The 19,877-nt window shown below is 43.1% G+C and overlaps 1 protein-coding gene across 6 annotated transcripts in view; it reads right to left on the bottom strand.

Moving 5' to 3' along the window:
• PCBP3 (poly(rC) binding protein 3) overlaps positions 1-19,877 on the bottom strand; it is a 223,878-nt gene that overhangs the window by 183,053 nt on the left and 20,948 nt on the right. The window contains exon 2 of one of the 6 annotated variants that reach the window (XM_070466907.1): positions 567-714. The exons of the other annotated variants lie outside the window; for them this stretch is intronic. The gene's annotated coding sequence lies outside the window, so the exon portion shown is untranslated. The remainder of the gene's footprint in view (positions 1-566; positions 715-19,877) is intronic. 6 annotated transcript variants of the gene reach the window in all.

Genomic DNA, 19,877 nt, shown 5'->3' with positions numbered 1-19,877 from the left:
ATTCACTGAACGAAGCCTCCACAGAAATCCAAAAGGCTGCGCTTTTGGCTTTGGAGAGCATCAGGGTGGGTAAGCAGGTGGCACTGAGGGGACTGTGATGGACCAGAGAGCAGGGGCGCTTCAAGGCCCTCTGCACCCTACAAATCTTCTATCTGACAGCTCCTTTGTAGCCTTGACAACAACTGACAATGTGAGTAGATGTTTCTCTGAGTTCTGTGAGTCACTCTAGTAAGTTAATCAGGCCCAAGGAGGGGGCCATGGGCACCCCTGGTTTGTAGCCAGTCAGTCAGAAGCACAGGTGATAACCTGGACTTGTGATTGGTGTCTGAAAGGGGACAGGGAGAGCCTGCTGATACTCAGCCCTGAGCCTGTGGAATCAGATGCCGTCTCCAAGTAGATGCTGTCATAATTGTGCTGAACTGTAGGACACACAACTGCTGTTGCAGAACTGTTTGTTAGTGTGGGGAAAAGTCACATGTTATCAGCAATCAGGACAATACAGATTAAAAGTACAACAAGGTACCACCAAACAACTCCAGAAAGGCCAACATTAAAGAGACAGAAACCTGCAAGTGTTGTTGAGGGTGCTGCTGCTGCTGCTAAGCCACTTCAGTCGTGTCCGACTCTGTGCGACCCCATAGACGGCAGCCCACCAGGCTCCCCCGTCCCTCGGATTCTCCAGGCAAGAAGACTCGAGTGGGTTGCCATTTCCTCCTCCAATGCATGAAAGTGAAAAGTGAAAGTGAAGTCACTCAGTCGTGTCCGACTCTTCATGACTCCATGGACTGCAGCCTACCAAGCTCCTCCATCCATGGGATTTTCCAGGCAAGAGTACTGGAGTGTTGAGGGTGCAGAGCAACTTAATTCTCAGGCATCGTCGGATAGCTTGCAAACCAGCTCAACCACTTTGAAAAACTGGCAATTATCTACTAAAAATAAACAGACACCAACCCTACGACATGACAATTCCACTTCGGGTACATATGCAAGAGAAATGTATGTCTATGTTTGCCCACAGAAACCTATAAGAATAGTCGGAGAAGCTTTATTCTTAACAGCCCCAAACTGGAAATACTCAAATGTCCATCAGAGGAAGAGGAGAATGTGTGGTTGCACAGACACTGGAAGACCAAAGAGCCACAAACAATTGTCTACACATCTTTCTGAATTCCTGCTGTGGCACAGACTTTTTGAGAATACCCTCTCTATTGATCTCATTGTTGTCACTTTTTCCCCTTATCATACTAAAGGCTTTTCAAAAATCATAGAGATTGTTTCCCCACTGACAGTATCTCATAAGAAAGACCAAGAAAGAGCTGGTCACCGTGGCTTTATCAGACAAGCAATATAAGTTCACCTCCACGCCCTGCAAAGGGCACCTTACTGTCCGCCCGGTGGCAGCAGAAGTGGCAGGGGTGGACAACACCCACACTCTCGGTCACCTTGACCCTGTGCACCAGCTGCCCACCCTGCCTAGGTGCCCTCCCTGGGGGCTCCCTGTCGTCTCACAAGCTCCGCCCCAGCAGATGTGGAGACACTTTTTTCTGTCCTAATAGTTAGAACCCAAAAGTGTAGGAGTGAAGCAGGACAGAGGTCGCCCACTGCCCACCCACCACACCTGCCCACATCCTGCCGTCTCCAGGACGCAGCTGAGACGCCCGTCCTCCCCCAGGCCTTCTTCCATCCCCCTGAAGTGCCTGCCTCCCCAAAGCCCCACATCCTTCTCCTGCTCTTCACCAATGCCATGTGGCTGACACCCCTACGGTCCTGAGGACACATGAGTTTGTGCGCCATGCCCCAGCCGAAACAGATCATAGGCTCCTTGGATTAAAGGAAGATGCGCCCCTTTGTTTTCAGTAAACAATCTGTTGGGCTGAATTCCTAGCAGCACATCTCAGAGCCCCAGCCTGGAAGGCCTTCTGAAGGAGAAGGGGCTTAGGGCTCACGTGATGAAAGCACATGCCAGCATATGACATGGGGAAAGAAAGAGCAACCTTTGTGAGGACTCTGGTTTGCTGCAGTGACAGTATTAATTCCAGTGGAGCGCTTGGCTAGGAATGTGGGAGTGATTAGCTCATTGCTGAAATGCTGGCGAGCGTGCTGGTTCCTGGCCCGGCCCCAGCAGAGTGTGATGTGAACATTACACGCCATCAAGCTGACTCAGAGAACAAATGACTAAGTTTCCGATAATCAAGGAGATTCTGGCTTGGCCGTTCTTCATCCTGATGCAACCTGAGTGTAATGCATCGTGAGGGATGATCCGGCCAGGCCTAGAGGAAACGTCCCTGGTGCGGCGTGTGTGTCCGCAGCCAGTCTGGCCTCACAGTAGGGGCACAGTGAGGAGCACTTGACTGTCTCTCTGATGCTCAAGCAGCCATTCAGAATCCTCTCTGAACAATCGTCTTCAAACCCAGGCTGTAAAACAGGTGATTCTGTTTCTAGGAGCTGTGCTATTTAAAGACCAGCTAGCTCATTAACATCAAGTGCCACAGCCCTGCGCTCCATGGAGCAACTCAGATATGGCCCACAAATGGAGGAAAATCTCCAGGCACCAAGGAAATGAAAAATGTCAGAGTGAACTAAGACGGGCACAGATCGCCTCATCTACGTCTCTGAGGAATTCAACACTACGTCTCTGGGCAGGGGTGGCCAGGGCTCTTCCAAACGACCTGAAGACCAGCAATTTCAGGTCATTTCCCACATTGTCATTACTCCTTATTCCTTCATTCTGGAGACCATGCCTGTGTGCGTGTGTGTGTGTGTGTGTGTGCACGCACATGTGCATGCATGTGCACATGCACGTGCGCTGGGAGAAGGGCAGGTGGACAAGGGGGTTGAGACTCCCGCAAGTGACTTTAAACCAGTGAGAGGTGATGACGGCATTCAGAAAGTGAGCCAAAGTTTAAGGTGCCCTCCCTCCACTCAACTCTGGGAGAGATCGACCATACACCCATCCTCAGTGACACTCAGTTTCCAGAACAAGACACAGGCATTAAGAGAGCTCAAGGGCACGTAGGGCTTATCATATCGGGGACAGAAGGCCAGGTTTCGGACTTCATTTCTCCAGCAAGGATCTGGGGACAGGAGCCACTTGTGACAGCGATGGTACTCCCAGGAGGCACTTCTGCTCTGAGATGGGAGAGCAGAACCAGGTAAGATTTCTCAGGAACCCGGGAATAGTATTAAATATATGGTCAATGATGCCCCAAGGCCCTGCAAAATCCTGTCTTTTTAGAAAGATTCAATCATGTTTAACATGTTCTAGATAATAAATTAGAAACTTAATCTTAGGGTTTAAAATTTTTTTCTGATGGTCTGGGAACTGGAAGGGAAATGCAATTAATCAGAATTCCCTACTCCCCAATTTTCATTAGAAGAAGCGTTACTGTTCTTTCCACTAAGAGCAGCCCAGAGTCATTACCCAGGGAGAGGTGCTGAGGCAGAGCCAGGGCGCGCACAGAACACCTCCACACCCCAGGCACTGCCCCCAGCAGCGATGACCACCTGTGACTGGGTGGCACGCTTCTCCACCTTTGTTCCACTACTGGCACCCAGGAACCACAAGGGAGCCAGCCAACAGCTTTCTTCCCGACACCAGGCAGTGAGATGTGCGCTCTGTCCAGGGGACCTAAGCCACCAGACCCAGGGTCATTCCCTCTTCCTCAGTCACCCAGACCCTCGGCAGGGCAGCGGCTGCAGCCAAGCACGACTTTCCTACCTCTGTCCTGGATCTTCTCAAACAGCCTTCAGCTGAGAACTTGTCGTACCCACCCTCTCTCCCTCATAAATTACTGGAGAAATAAGTCCTTTAGCACCAGAAAAAAAAACCATCTATAATACCTTTGGTCTCCCTCCTAGTATGCAGCACAGAGGTGTATACCCCACTAGAAATGCTGGTGCTAATAAATGCTGTGTGTAACTGAATCCCCTGGGGAGACAGATTTCCCATCACAGAGCAGAAGTGCCTGTAGGGCTTTTGTCTTTTTTCTGTTAGAGGAGAAAGCCTTTATTTCCTTATTTCACAAATAAAGCTGGCTCAGTTGGTTGCTTTTGTAGGGGTTTTCCCTTGAAAATCAAATTCTGATGTCAATTTCTGAAATTATTTATAATATGAAAGTTGAATCTCTTAGTTTCTTTCCAGTGTCAATCTTCCAGTTGAACTCACTTTCTTATTAGTATTCACCTAAAAACAAACAAACAGAGAACTCTGCTTTCTCTCTGACATGGTGCTTGGTAACAGCTATCACCTCCGCGGCACAGCTGCGTTTCCATGCAGGCACCACAGTTCCCGACAACACCACACCGGCGGCTCTCAAGTTTTTGGGACTCAGGACCCCTTGTAGCCTGCCAGGCTTCTCTGTCCATGGGATTCTCCAACCAAGAATACTGGAGTCGGTAGCCATGCCCTCTCCAGGAGATATTCCCGACCCAGGGATCAAACCTGGGTATTCTGCATTGTAGGCAGATTCTTTACCATCTGAGCTACCAGGAAGACCCTATTTTTAAATGGATTCTATTGATTATTGATATTTCCTGGAAATTAGCACAGAGATTTGAAAATTATTTATTCGGTAATTCATTTACAATGAATAATAAGCCCATTACATAATAACAAAAACAACAGTTTTTAATAAAAATAACTATATTTTCCAAACCAAAATAAATTAGTGAGAAGCATTTCTGGAACTCTTTAATGTCAGGATTAATAGAAGACAGTTGGATTGCCACACCTGCTTCTGTATTCAATCTGTTGTGAAATGCTGTTTTGATTAAAATATGTGAAAAAAGCCCATCCTCACCCAGACATGTGCCTGAAAACAGGAGTATTTACATAGGCTTATCAGATCATCACAGATATTCTTCAATATGACATCGAAACTTGGCAAGTGGTCATTTCTTAAAGGCTACTTTGCAACATGGAATTTGAACCCCATCATTAAACTTTTATTCACAGTAAAACTCATTCTTTATCAATCTTGCACCCTAAACATATATTTCACCCATGCATGGCTGGTGTGGCATCATGCATTAGGCAAATACTGGCTCACTGAGTTACAGGATCTTCATTAACATATTTCAGTATAAAATGTCAAACAATCACATTTGTTAACATCACCACTGAGTTCATCAGAAACATCTTTAAGTATTGGGAAGCTGTCGAGCTCACTAAGTCAGACACAAGTTTTCAAAATTCTAATTTTTGCCTGAAAACTCAAATTTTGTCAGTTGCGACAAATACCGGCAGTTATTTCCTTTGAAGTCACAGTCTCACTTAGTTAGATTTTCAGACATTGTCTGCCAAAAACACAAATCTGCATAACCATGGTTTGTCTGTCAGTTATTCTTTAAAGCAAAAACAGTATTCCACGAGCAGTTCAGCAATCCACCCAAAAAAAGCACCAGTGCTTTTCCTCGAAACAGTTGTTGTGATTCCATTTGCAGACATACGTTATGCAAACCCCCAGTCTGTCTCTCCAAACATGTAAAAGACGTGAGCTCAAGAGTCAAGACTTCGTTAGATTAATAAATCTTACTGCTTCACTAAGGACACTGCTCTGTGTATAAGCGGCTCTCTGGAGGCAGCGGCAGTGCTGAAGGGCTCGGTCGGTGAGAACCCAGGGCCTGGCCTCAAGGCTGCTCAGGCACCAGCAGTGTGCCTGCCCTCACTTTTCTGCCATCAGCTCAGATGTCAACACTGTGAGAAAGGAACTCCAAGAGCCCTGAACGTCCATAGACACAGGTTCCGTTGCTGTCCTGTAGGTGCTGGGGGCCCAACAAGGGGCTTGGGGTCTCAGGTTGGCTGGCCTTCATGGGCAAAGCGACAGGCCTATGGCGACGGTCCTGAGCCTGAGCCTTGTGGGAGGTGGGGGTAACTGAGATCCCCACGACCACTCACCAGAGAGCCCTTGCCTCAGTGTGAAATTTAATCCTCTGCTCAGTACAGGCTCGAGACCCGCTTCCAGCTCAGCATTCCCCTCGGTGCTCTGCCTAATGGATGCTGCGGATGACAGTGCAGGGCCTCGCTCTCGGTGGAGCCCAGCCAAGCCGGGCCTGTCTGGAGGGTGCACCCACCTGACTCAGATCTGACGACAGGCAGACAGTCTCGGCCAAGAACCCTGGCCTCACCAAACAGACCCCACAACCCCAGCTCCAGCTGTTTCCTCCTGGGTCTGAAGGACAGGGCTGACAGCCAGGCTCCTCTTACAAGTCTGAGAGAACATGGCCTTGGCCCCGCCAGATGGGAGAGACCCTAGAGGCCTGGCCACAGAGCGTTTCACAGTGGGGATACTCCACCAGTTCTCAGGCTGTCCCATCCACCCAGGAGAAGCTGTGCCCAGAAGCTGCAGTGCTGCCCAGAGCAAAAAAAAGAGAAATGACTGGCACCGTGTGGGGTGTATCTAAGAGCAAGAAGCCCCTCAGAGCCAAGCGTGCCAGGGAGAGAGTGCTGTGTCCCCAGGGGCCAGAGTTCAGCTTCAGGAACTCCAAGAAGTAGGGAAGTGAGGTGGCGGGAGCCAAGGTCACAGCCCCTGTGGGGACCTGTGGTCCACATGCCACCCCAGTGCCCTGAGATAAAATAACTACTACACCTCTGTCAAGCTTTCCTGGCGGCTCAGACCGTAAACAATCTCCCTGCAACACAGAAGACCAGGGTTCGATCCCTGGGTCGGGAAGATCCCCTGGGGAAAGGAATGGCAACACACTCCAGTATTCTTGACTGGAGAATTCCATGGACAGAAGAGCCTGGCTACAGTCCATAGGTTTGCAAAAATTTGGACACAACTGAGCAACAAACACACATCTCTGTCAACGTCAATCTCCATGCTTATCATATGGTAATACATGAATTTGAAAAGACCATTAAATGAAAAGTCTCAGTTTCCTAAGTGGACCTACAGAAGTAGAGCTACCTCATGATTAGCAATTTCTCAGTAAGCAACATAACCTATTTCACTATTTGTCTGCTTAATTAATGAGGTAATCTATCAAGTCTAGGAAATTCAGCAACAGCTTAATCATAAGGGGTTATGGAAGGCGTCAGTAAGAAACACGGCTCTGTTACAAAATCTCATCTGTTTAAAATTCCATGAACACTCAAACTACCAGTCCAGGACACAAAGTCTCGTGGGCGATTATTAACTGTGTCGTACCACAGATAGTTGAAAGCTGCACTCTGAATGAAGCATCACTACTTTGGACTATTTCTTATTTGCTTAAGGACAATTGTGAATAGAGCTCAGAAATCCCTGGAAAAGCACCCAATTCAATAAAAGTCACAGAAGGACAGGCCCGCTGCCCTCCTCACTTTGAGGTGCTGTAAATTTCCAAGGCTGGATTGGGTACATTATGGTAGGCGCGCTTGGCCTCAGAGGATGAACTTAGTTTGCCAATAAATTATTTACCCCCAGAAGTACTTCAGGATGAAATAATAATGCCTTTTCCACCCAGAGAGTTTCACTATTGAACATGCGTGCACGTCAGTCATCTCATTTCGCTTCCACAAGAGAAGCTCCCAAGAGAACACAGGCCAGGTACTCACATGCCCCTTTCTGCAAAACAGAGACAGACTCAGAGCAGGGGTGAGGGGTGGGGGTGAGGGGCAGTAGGCTTCAGCCACCAGAGAGAAGGGGGAGGGTACCCTGTGCGTCTCCGACACCACTGCAGCTTGGTTTCAAAGTGGTTTTCTTCACTGATTTTATTTATCTTATTTATATCCCAATTTAGTCCCAAAACTGAAGCGTCTAATTTTTTCTTCTTATAAGGAATCAGAAATGTCTTGATTTCCCAATGTGAATACAGCTAAACACAAGAAAAAGATGAAATACCAACAGTGTGCCCTTATAATGTCTGCCTAGAAAATCGCCACGAACATATGGCTTCACACCCAAGTAGTGCAGAAGCAGAGAACAGAAAATGGCTCAAATAATCCCCAAAGAAAGAGTTTAAATCTGAGATTTTCCTCTTTTAAAGTCTCTCTCATTAAATACATATTTCAACAGAGATGAATTAGGATGCAACTGGCTTCTTTGAAAAGGGGTGATGCTGTAATAAAAATGGGGGTCAGGCAGCTGGAGATGAGGAAGCCCTATTTTACATGCTGCAGAGCGGTAACCATATGAAGGGAGACCACACTCACACATAGCCACCACTCAGGGACAGAGGGAAAAGGACTGCCAGCAGGTTGGGTGACCATCACTCGCTCTGCCAAAACAGGCATCACAGAAGAGAAGAGCTTAGGAAAACTGGCTGACTTGTGAGAGAGACAGGAAAGCACCCCAAGACAAGTTGGGAAACCTGGGCCTCACCTTGTGGGAAAAGCCAACCCCCCTGCACCCCAAGAGTAAGACATAAGACAGAAACTGTTTCGAGACACATGTCCTCCTTGGTCAATCAGAGGGCTCCACGGTACACACAGATCAGACAGGAGGGTTCCTCTCCCACCCACAGTCACGAGCAGAAAAACATAGGCACAAGAAAGCAAAGATAATAACCAGGCCAGAGGGGCACAGCTAAGAAAGAATTCAGAGTGTAGGGACTGGCACATGGAAGGCAGTCAGATCAGAAGCTATGAGAACTGGGGGGAATTCTACTGCCAAAGAAGCATGAGCCAAAGAAAGTCAGTGACTGTTGTAAAACCATCCCCAGCCTCCAAATTCCACAAGCGGAAGTAAGCTCTGAACCCTGGGCAGATCCCACCCCTCAAGGAAGAGATCTTCCCCAAGGCTCCAGGTACTGCACCTGTAGAGGACAAGGACAAGGAAAAGCCTCCCGAGGTCAGGGCAAGCAGTCTGGGAGGTAAGAGAGGTAAGAGAATCAGATGAGGCCACAGCAGAAGCAGGACGGATCAAGACAAGAGCACGCCATCATCGTATCAGAGCATACCCCAAACAGGAACCTCGGCCATGCCCCAAAACACCACCCATGGCCTCTCGCAGCCAACACTGGGGAGGGAGGGCAGCTTCCTGAGCCTCACCCTAGGTCACCCTGCCTTAGATTTGCTAAGACACTCATGGATAAAATGTCCCTGCTTACTGACAGCACCCTCCTCTCCTGGACTCTCCCCAAAGCACCCAAAGCCCAAATCCTATAACAGATTCTTGCTGCCACCCTCACTTTGATACCTCACAGTTCCCCATGGTGCATGGTCCCAACTGTCCCATCGCAGGTGCCAGGTGAGTTCCTGGTGGCCTATGCCTCATAGTCCTTGACAGACACCTTCATGATACCTGCTGTCAGGGGGTCACTCATGCATTGGACCAAAGACTGATATTTATCTTCCAGTTCCCCCCTTTCAAACGGAAGGTTTTTTCCCATAGTAATTGTCAATGGTTTGGCTCCATTATGGTACAGTGTGAGCAGCAGATAACCTGTATATTAGCTCAGTCACTGAACCTCAAGAGCCATATCTGGCTTTGAGTATCTCCCTGGAGAAGATGAGTATAATACAGCTGGAAAAGAAGAAGATGCACAGATGCTTCAGGGCCAAGCAGAAGGACTGAAGCAGAGGTGAGTGTCCACCAAACAGACATGCAGCTACTAACCATGGACAACGCTTTGCCTACCTTGATACCTGCACTGAGGCAGGCCACGTGACTAGCTCTCCCCAGTGAAACATCTACAGTTACCATCCATGTCATGTCTAGGCCAACATGGGTGAGAAGCATATTGTGTGTCCTCCGCATCGTGCTCCCCACCTGCCAGTCGGACAAAAAGAAAGTTCAGGCCCTAGACGGTGCTATCAACCTAGCAGAAGAAGAACCAGAGCATCCAGAGCCAGGCCCCAGTCACCATGTGGAGGAAAGCTGATCCCTGGTAAAGAACACCCACCGTGGACGGTTACACGAAGGAGAAGTGATGTTCTGTGTAAGGTCCTGATATTTGGAAGGGATTATTTTTTGGGGGGAAGGGGTTAACATTTCTTTTTATTGGAGGATAATTTCTTTACAGTGTTGTGGTGGTCTCTGCCATGCATCAATACAAATCAGTCATAATTATATTTATATTCCCTCCCTCTTGAGCCTCCCTCCTCACTGGGAGTTTTATTATGGATGCTGAAGTTACCTGAAATAATCCAGAAATCAGGGGCTACAGGTACAGACTAAAAGCATGACCCAGACTCTGAGAAACCAGCCTTCAACTTGTGCTGAAAGTACAAAGGGATAAACCCTAAGGTGGAAAAGTCCTGAAAAGCAAGCCAGCCCTCTCATGTACTGGTGCCTTGTTTTGCTCACCTGGTTGGCATCAGGCCTGCACTGGGATTAGGGTGACTTCTTTAAGAGTAAGGAGCCTTACACACTCCCCTGGTGGTTCTGTGGTTAAGACTCCATACTTCCAATGCAGTGGGGAGTGGTTGGGGAACTAGAACACACATGCCGTGTGGTGCAGCTAAAAAAATAAATAAGTTACTAAAAAAAAGTATGAAGAACCTTAGCAATAACAAAAGAAAGCCTGTCCAAAAATAATACAATCATCCTAGGTCTCAAATTATTCCTCAAAATAATTCTGCAAATACAATGTCTAGCACATGCAAAGAAATTAGACACCATGAGCAAGAACAACATAAATCACAGGAAACAAAAACAGACCCACAAAGACATGAGAAGTCAGAATTATCCAACACAGATTCTAAAAACCTACTCTTGCAATAATGCAAAAACAAACAGCCCCGTGAAAAAATGGGCAAAAGACTTGAATAGACATTTCTCTAAAGAAGATATATCAAGGGTCAATAAGCACACAAGAAGACGTACAACACTACTCATCATAGGAGAAATGCGGATCAAAGCCATGGTGAGATGTCACTGCATGTCCACTAGGATAATAAAAGAAACAGAAAATAACAAGATGGTGAGGATGTGGAGACACCAGAACCCTATACACTGTTGATGAGAATGTAAACTGCTACCACTGCAGTGGAAAATGCTATAACAGTTCCTCAAAAAATTCAACACATAATTATCACATAATCCAACAACTCCATTTCTGGAAATATGGAAATATGCCCAAAAGAAGTGAAGAAAAGAAAAAAAAAAGTGTGAAGTCACTCAGTTGTGTCCAACACTTTGAGACCCCATGGACTGTAGCCTACCAGGCTCCTCCATCCATGGGATTTTCCAGGCAAGAATACTGGAGTGGGTTGCCATTTCCTTCTCCAAAAGAAGTGAAAGCACGGACTTAAACAGATACTCTACAACCACGGCTAATGGCATTATTCGCTAGAGTCAAAAGGCAGAAGCAAACCAGGTGTCTGTTTTAAAATGAATCGATCAACAAATGGTAGTTTACCCATAAATGGAATATTATTCAGCCTTAAAAAGGAAGGAAAATCTGACACATGCTACAAAATGTTTGAACCTTGAAGACGTTCACTGGCTAAGTGAAATAAGCCAGTCACAAAAGGACAAAACTCTTTGATTCCACTTTTGAGGTGCCTATAGAGACAGAAGGCAGGACGGCAGTTCCCAGGGGACTGGAAGAGGAGGTTACTGTTCAACAGGGACAGAGGGCGTCCCCGGTGGCTTGTCTGCCGGCAATGCGGGAGACCCGAGCTCGATCCCTGGGTGGGGAAGATCCCCTGGCGGAGGAAACGGCAAGCCACTCCAGTATTCTTGCCTGGAAAATTCCATGGATGGAGGAGCCTGGTAGGCTACAATCCATGGGGTCGCAAAGAGTTGGACATGACTAAGCGACTTTACTTTCTTTCTTTTCAATTTTGCAAGATGAAAAATGTTCTAGAGAAGGATAGTGGTGATAGCTGCATAACAATGTGAATGTACTTAAATCACAGAACTATACATTTCAAATGTAAATTTTATATATGTTTTTACTACAACAAAGAAACACTACATTCTGTAGAAAAGAGTGCCAGTTCCTCAAAAATGAAATGTAAAATTACCATTTGATCCAGTAATTCCACTTCTGGATATATATCCCAAATAACTGAAAATAGGTCTTGAAGATAAATCTGTACATCTATAGTCACAGCAGTATTATTCACAAAGGCTAAAATGTGGCAGCAACCCAAGAGTTCATTGACATTTTAAACAGATGAGCAAATATGGTATATACGTACAATGGAATATTATTCACCCTTGAAAAGAGAAGGAATTTCTGGCACATGCTACATGGATGAACCCTGAAAACATTATGCTAAGTAAAACAATTCAGTCACAAAAAGATAAATACTATATGATTCTACTTACATGAGGTACCTTAAAGTATCTCATAAATCAGAGAGACAGAAAGTAGAACCAATCAAAGGTGGTTGCAAGGGCTGAGAGAGAAGGGGAATGGGAATTCTTATTTATTAGGTACAGACTTTCAGTTTTACAAGATCAAAAAATTTATGAAGATGGATGGAGGTGATGGTCTCACAACATGATGAATGTATATAATAGCACTAAACTGTGTATTTTACTACACTTGAAAAATTGGAAAAAAACAAAAAAACAAGGAAAAGACACTACGCTTGCTATGGTCAAAAACACAAATGAGAGATTAGGAGCTATAAAAAGTAACTCAGTTTCGATCTTCTTTTTTAATCTAGAACTAAAAATTTTTTAAATTGTGAATGGGATTTAAAGTAGATTAGGTGCTACTGAAAGGAGAACTGGTAACTGGAAACTATATCAGAAGTAAATATTCAAATGAAAGCATGAGCAGACCAGAATCTGAGAAATCTAAACGACAGGGCCTGAGCACACATGGTGAAAAACATGACTGGAGTCCCAGAAAGCCAAGAGAGAGAAGAGAAGACAGAAGCCAAATCTGAAGATAACAGCAGTGAATGTTCCAGACTTATGAAGACATCATGCCATAACAGATACAAGAAGGCAACATGGTTGGGGGTGGGGGGCAGGGTGGCATGCATGGAACTTAGTCAAACTACATAAACCTAAGGCCAATGAGAAAATCCTCTAAAAGCAATGGGAAATGTGCAGACTACATCTAGAGAAATAGCAGCTACATTGACTATTGACTTCTGAACAACAAAAATAAAACCCAGACTCAGTGGAAAGAAATTTCTAATGTGCTGAAAGAAAATAATGCTAACATAAAATTCAACATACAAGAAAAGATTCTTTAAAGAATAAAGGTGAAAGAGTGATGTTCATGAAAATAGGAAAGGAAAGACCTCCCCCCAAAATTAACTCGTCAGTAAATGCAATGAAAGTACAAAAAAAAACACAAAAAACTGTCAGATTCAACTTTTTCAGAAATCTGGGAGTTTAACCTGAGGTTTTGGAGAAGGAAATGGCAACCCACTCCAGTATTCTTGCCTAGAGAATCCTGTGGACAGAGGAGCCTGACGGGCTGCCATCTATGGGGCTGCACAGAGTCAGACACAACTGAAGCGACTTAGCAGCAGCAACCTGAGGTTTGCCACAAGTTGGGGAGCATGTGTTAAAGAAAAATGGTTGATTCTCAAGAATACCAAACTTGGTGTTTTAGCTTGCCCTAATCTCACCATTTCCCCTAACCTCCACTTCAACTCTATAGTAGTCTTGAGACCCAACAGCCCACAGTCATAGTGAAAATCAGCAGCCTGTCAGCCACAGAAGCGGACAGAACAGGGCTGGAACTCCTTCAAAGCCATATTCCCAGAGAACTGCCATTATTGGACATAGCTAATGGGCTCCAGGTGCAAGGCTCTCTTTGACCTAAGTCAGAGCTTTCCCAGTGAGAAAAGCATATTCCTCAGAGATATATGTCAAAACAATTACAGGCAATTGTTTAAACCTGAGACAGTGTACAACTGCTGGGGCAACAATTAACCCAAAGGCTTAAGAAGAAAAGCTGGGGAGTAGGCCCGCTATATGGGATTTGAAAAGCTCCGGTATATTCCTGAAGATGCAGAGGTGACATTGTATACAGAGGGTAGTGCTCAGATCCAGCCTGTGTTAATGAACGCCTAGGGAAGACCCAAGATAGCCGCAAGTGCTCACATTTAGCTGACTTTGAGGCTCTGCACAAGCAGAAGGTACAGGCTAACACAGAGCTTTAAACTGTCTGATTACATGTTGAAGCATGTCCCTGATACACACATACACACAGAGCCCTTCAGGAAAGAACAGGACACTTGCTGGTTCCCGGCATCTAAGGAAGTCTCTGCCCAAACGTGAGCTGACCACTAAGCTAGCCAAATCAAGACTTCATGTGAATACATGACAAACAACATGGACTTTACAGAGTTAGTTCAGGAAAGTCACGAAACAAACAAACAAAAACTGCCATAGAAAGTAGCACCACCAAATATCCCAGACTTGAATTTTCAGAGCAGCTTGTGTCACCTGGCATACATATATACACTGTGAAAGTGAAAGTCGCTCAGTCATGTCCAACTCTTTGCAACCCTAAGGACTGCAGCCCGCCAGGCTCCTCTGTTCATGGAATTCTCCAGGCAAGAATACCGGAGTGAGTAGCCATTCCCTTCTCCAGAGGGTCTTCCCAACCCAGGGATTAAACCCATGTCTCCCACATTGCAGGCAGACTCTTTACCATCTGGAGCCACCAGGAGAGCCCACTTAAACATTCAGTTTTCAACAAATCATTATAAGACACACACACACACACACAAGAAAAAAACCAAGAGAATATGCCTATACACAGGGAAAAGAGCAATCAACAGAAACTATCCCTGAGCAAGCCCTGATGTTGGACACATAAGACAAAGACTATATACCATCTATTTTAAAATGTTAAAGAAATAAAGGAAACCAGGTATAAGGAACTTAAGGAAAGTATGACAATGATGTCTGATCATTAGGACAGACTACTAATAAAGACACAAAAATTGCAAACAGGAATTATATAAAAATTCTGGAGCCAAAAAGTATAGTAACTGAAAATTATATACTCATTAGAAGGATTCAATAGCATATTTGAGCAGGCAAGAAATAATTGGCAAACCTGAAGACAGGTCAACTGAAATTTTCAAATCTAAGGAATGGAGGAATAAAAATGAAGAGAGGAACTGAAGACGATCTCTCTCCCCTACTGCAAAGCCCCAGTGTAGTAGTCCCTGTGAACAAAGTCTTCATCACACAAAAAAGAATCATCTCAGGGACACTATCAACCACACCAACATGTGCATAATAAAATCCTCAGAACGAGAGAAGAGAAAGGGGTACAATGAATATTTGAAGAGATGATGGTGAAAAGCATGCCGTATTTGATTTAAATATAACAAATCCAAGAAGTTCAATAAACTCTAAGGACAAACTCCAAGATAGCTACACCTGTACAAATCATAATCAAACTATCAAAATACAAAGACAATCTGCAAAGCAGGAAGAGAAGCAACTTACCACGCAAAAGCTATCCTCAATAAAAAAACAGCCCATTTCTCATCAGAAACCTTTCAGGCTAGAAAGTTGTGAGATGACAAATTCAAAATTATAAAAGAAAAAGACTGCCAAACAAGAATTCTATTTCCAGTAAAATTATCCTTCAAAAGGAAATAAAAAATTAAGATATTCTCAGATAACAAAATTGAAAGATTTTCACTAGAAAACTTGCCCTATAAAAAATACTAAAAGGAGTTCTTCAGGCTAAAATGAAATGATATTCACTAGATAGTACTTCAAATTCTGGTGAATAAATAAAGAATACAGGAAAAGGTAACTACAGAAGTAAAAAAGATAAGTATAATCTTTGTTTATAACTTTTTCTCCTATCTGAAATGAAAGATAACTGCAAAAGTCAATAATTATATCTCTGCTGATCTGCACAGAAAGTAAAAAGATGTACTTTGTAAGACAATAACAGTATGAAGTGGAAGGGGGGATATGGAAATATACTAAAGCAAAGTTTTTATATACTACTGAAATTAAATTGATATTAATCCAAGCTAAATTGTTATAAACTATTACAGTAAGAAGAAGCTCTAGGCAACCCCTAAGAATATGACTAGCAAAAAATAGTAAAAGAAATGACAAGGAAAATAAAAGAGCACACTAGAAAATATCTATTTAACACAAAAGAAGACAATAACAGAAGATAGAATAAAAAAAAAGACAGACATCAAGAAAACAATTAACAAAATGGCAGGAATAAATATCACCTTCACTGCAGATGGTGACTGCAGCCATGAAATTAAAAAATGCTGCTCCTTGGAAGAAAAGTTATGACCAACCTAGACAGTTTATTAAAAAGCAGAGATGTTACTTTGCAACAAAAGTCTGCCTAGTCAAAGCTATGGTTTTTCCAGTAGTCATGTATGGATGTGAGAGGTGGACTACAAAGAAAGCTGAGCACTGAAGAATTGATGCTTTTGAACTGTGGTGTTGGAGAAGACTCTTGAGAGTCCCTTGGACTGCAAGGAGATCCAACCAGTCCATCCTAAAGGACATCAGTCCTGAATATTCATTGGAAAGACTGATGCTGAAGCTGAAACTCCAGTACTTTGGCCACCAGATTCATTGGAAAAGACCCTGATGCTGGGAAAGATCGAAGGTGGGAGGAGAAGGGGATGACAGAGGATGAGATGGTTGGATGGCATCACCGACTTAACGGACATCAGTTTGAGTAAACCCTGGGAGTTGGTGATGGACAGGGAGGCCTGGCATGCTGCAGTCCATGGGGTCTCGAAGAGGCGGATATGACTGAGCTACTGAAATGAACTGAACTGAACTGAACTATCAAAACTGCACTAAATGTAAATGCATTACACATCACAATTTAAAGATAGAAATTGTGTTAATGGAATTTTTATGTATTATATGCAATATAAAAGAGGCATTCTTAAATTCAAAGGGACAAACAGACTAAAAGTGAAAAGTTGAAAAAATATTTACCTTGTAAATAGTAGCCAAACAAGAACTGGAATGCCTTTACCAATATCAGACAAAATGGTCTTCAACACAAAAATTGTTATTAGAGACAAAGAAAGGGTATTTTATATTGATAAAAGAGTAAATTCATTGATAAGATATAACAATTATATACATATGTACCTAACAACTGATCCTGAGAATACATGAAACAAAATTAAAAGACATGAATGAGCAATTAGACAATTCAATAGTAACAGTTAGAAACATCAATATTTCATTTTCAGTACAGGATGGGACAAAGACAAGCTCTGTAAGGAAACAGATTTCAACAACACTATAAAACAATTACATCTAATAGATATCTATAGAACAATCCATTCAAAAAATATATTATTTTATTTTATTGTTTAGTTATGAACAGAAATGTACTGCATACACTTCTGGAGGCTGAAAAGTCCAAGATCAAGATGCCAGCACAGTTGCCTTCTGGTGAGGGCCTTCCTAGTTCATAGCCAGTGCCTTCGTGCCCATCCTCATAGGATGGAAGAGTCTCTGGATCTCTCTGGAGCCTCTCTTAAAGGGCACTAAGCCCATTTGTGAAGGTTCCAAGGGCATGACCTAAGCATCTCCCAAAACCTCACCTCCTAATACTATCATTTGAGGGATTTGAATTTTTATCATTCACCTTAATTTTCTATATTATTTTTAATTGAAATGATTTAAAATATATTCATTTCAGACATACAACATAGTGATTCAAAACTTTTATAGATTATACTCCATTAAAGTTATTATAAAATATTGGCTCTCTTCCCTGTGTTATACAATATATCCTTGTAGTTTACTTAGTTTAGGCATAGTAGTTTATACCTCTTAATCCCCTTTTGCTTACTTTGCTTTTGTCTCCTTTGCTTTAGGAGACAGATCCAAAAAATAAATATTGTTGCATTTTATGTCAAAGGGTGTTCTGCCTATTTTTCCTCTAGAAGCTTCATGGTTTTAGGTCTTACATTTAGGTCTTTTATTCACTTTGAGTTTATTTTTGTATATGGTATGAGAAAAATGTTGATTTCATTTTTTTACATGCAGCTGTCTAGTTCTCCCAACATCACTTATTGAAGAGACTATCCTTTCTTCATAGCATCTTCTTGCCTCCTTTTTCATGTATTCAGTTCAGTTAAGTTCAGTTCAGTAGCTCAGTCGTGTCCGACTCTTTGCGACCCCATGAATCGCAGCACACCAGGCCTCCCTGTCCATCACCAACTCCCGCAGTTTACTCAAACTCATGCCCATCGAATCGGTGATGCCATCCAGCCATCTCATCCTCTGTCACCCCCTTCTCCTCCTGCCCCCAATCCCTCCCAGAATCAGGGTCTTCTCCAATGAGTCAACTCTTCGCATGAGGTGGCCAAAGTACAGTATTAATTGACCCTAAGTGCATGGGTTTATTTCTAGGCTTTGTAATCTATTCCATTGATTTATGTGTCTGTTCCAGTATCAGTTCCATACTGTTTTGATTACTGTAGCTCTGTAGTATAACCTGAAGTCAGGAAGAGTGATATATCCAGCTCTGTTCTTTTTTCCTCAAGCTTCTTTTGATAATTCCAAGTCTTCTCTGTTTCCATACAAATTTTAAATTTAGTTGTTCTCACTCTGTGAAAAATTCCATGGGTATTTTGATAAGGATTACACTGAATTTGTAGATTGTCTTGTGCAGTACAGTCATTTTACCAATATTAATTCTTCCAATCCATGAACACAGTATATCTCTCCATCTGTCTATCATCTTCAATTTCTTTCATCAGTGTGTTATAATTTTCTGAGTATAGGTTTTTACCTCCTCAATTAGATTTATTTTTAGGTGTTTTATTCTTTTTGATGAGACTGCAAATGGGGTTATTTCCTTAATTTCTCTGATAGTTCATTGTAATGCATAGAAATGCCACATACTCTTCTGTTGTTGTTCAGTCACTAGGTTGTGTCGAATTCTTTTCACCCCATGAACTGCAGCATGCCAGGTTTCTCTGTCCGTCACTATCTCCCTGAGTTTGCTCAAACTCATATCCAATGAGTCAGTGATGCCATCCAACCATCTCATCCTCTGTCACCCCCTTCTCCCTTTTGCCCTCAATTTTTCCCAGCATCAGGGTCTTTTTCAGTGAGTCAGCTTTTCATATCAGGTGGCCAAAATACTAGAGCTTCAGCTTCAGCATCTGTCCTTTCAATGAATATTCACAGTTGATTACCTTTAGAACTGACTAATTTGATCTCCTTGCTATTCAAGGGACTCTCAAGAGTCTTCTCCAGCACCACAGTTCAAAAGCATTCATTCTCCATATACTGCACAAATCTTTTTTTGTGTGTTTCGGTTGTGTTTTACCTTTCTTAAATAATAACATATAACAGGCTGAAAATGTTGCTTTTTTTCTTCCAACTTCAATATTAAAATGGCTACACAAAAATTCACCAATTTTAATGTTTTCTAAATGTATGCTGATAAGTCAGCTGTCACAATACAATCTAACAAAATTCTTTTGAATGAAGGTAAAGACAACTAAGAACTAGTAGAGCCATCTTACAAAAGAAAACGCACAAAACTTTGGCCACCTCAACATTATTTTTATTCTTAAATTTGTTAATAGAGTGTATCACACTGATTAAACTGCAGATGTTAAACTATCATTGTTTCCCTGGCATAAATCCCTCTCAATCACAGCATATCATCCTTTTAATATATTGTTGGGTTCATTTTGCTAATGTTATGATGAGGATTTTTGCATCTATGTTCATCAGTGATATTGGACTATGATTTTCTTTTTTTGCATGATATCTCTCTCTGGTTTTAGAATCAGGGTAATGCTGGCTTCATCCAGTGAGTCTGGAAGCATTCCTTCCTCTGATTTTGTTTTTAATAGTTTGAGAATGATAGGTGTTAACTCTTCCCTAAATGTTTGATAGAATTCACCTGCAAAGCCATGTGGCCCTGGAATTTTGTTTGCTGGGAATTTTTAAATTACTGATTCAATTTCATTAGTGGTAATTAGTTTCTACATATTTTCTGTTTCTTTCTGGTTCATTCTTGGGAAATTATACATTTCTAGAGAT

This window comes from Odocoileus virginianus, chromosome 4 (genome assembly GCF_023699985.2).
Source record: "Odocoileus virginianus isolate 20LAN1187 ecotype Illinois chromosome 4, Ovbor_1.2, whole genome shotgun sequence".
Classification (NCBI taxonomy): domain Eukaryota; kingdom Metazoa; phylum Chordata; class Mammalia; order Artiodactyla; family Cervidae; genus Odocoileus; species Odocoileus virginianus.
The sequence above is the reverse complement of the archived record's forward strand: the minus strand, read 5'-3'. Positions and strand labels throughout refer to the sequence as shown.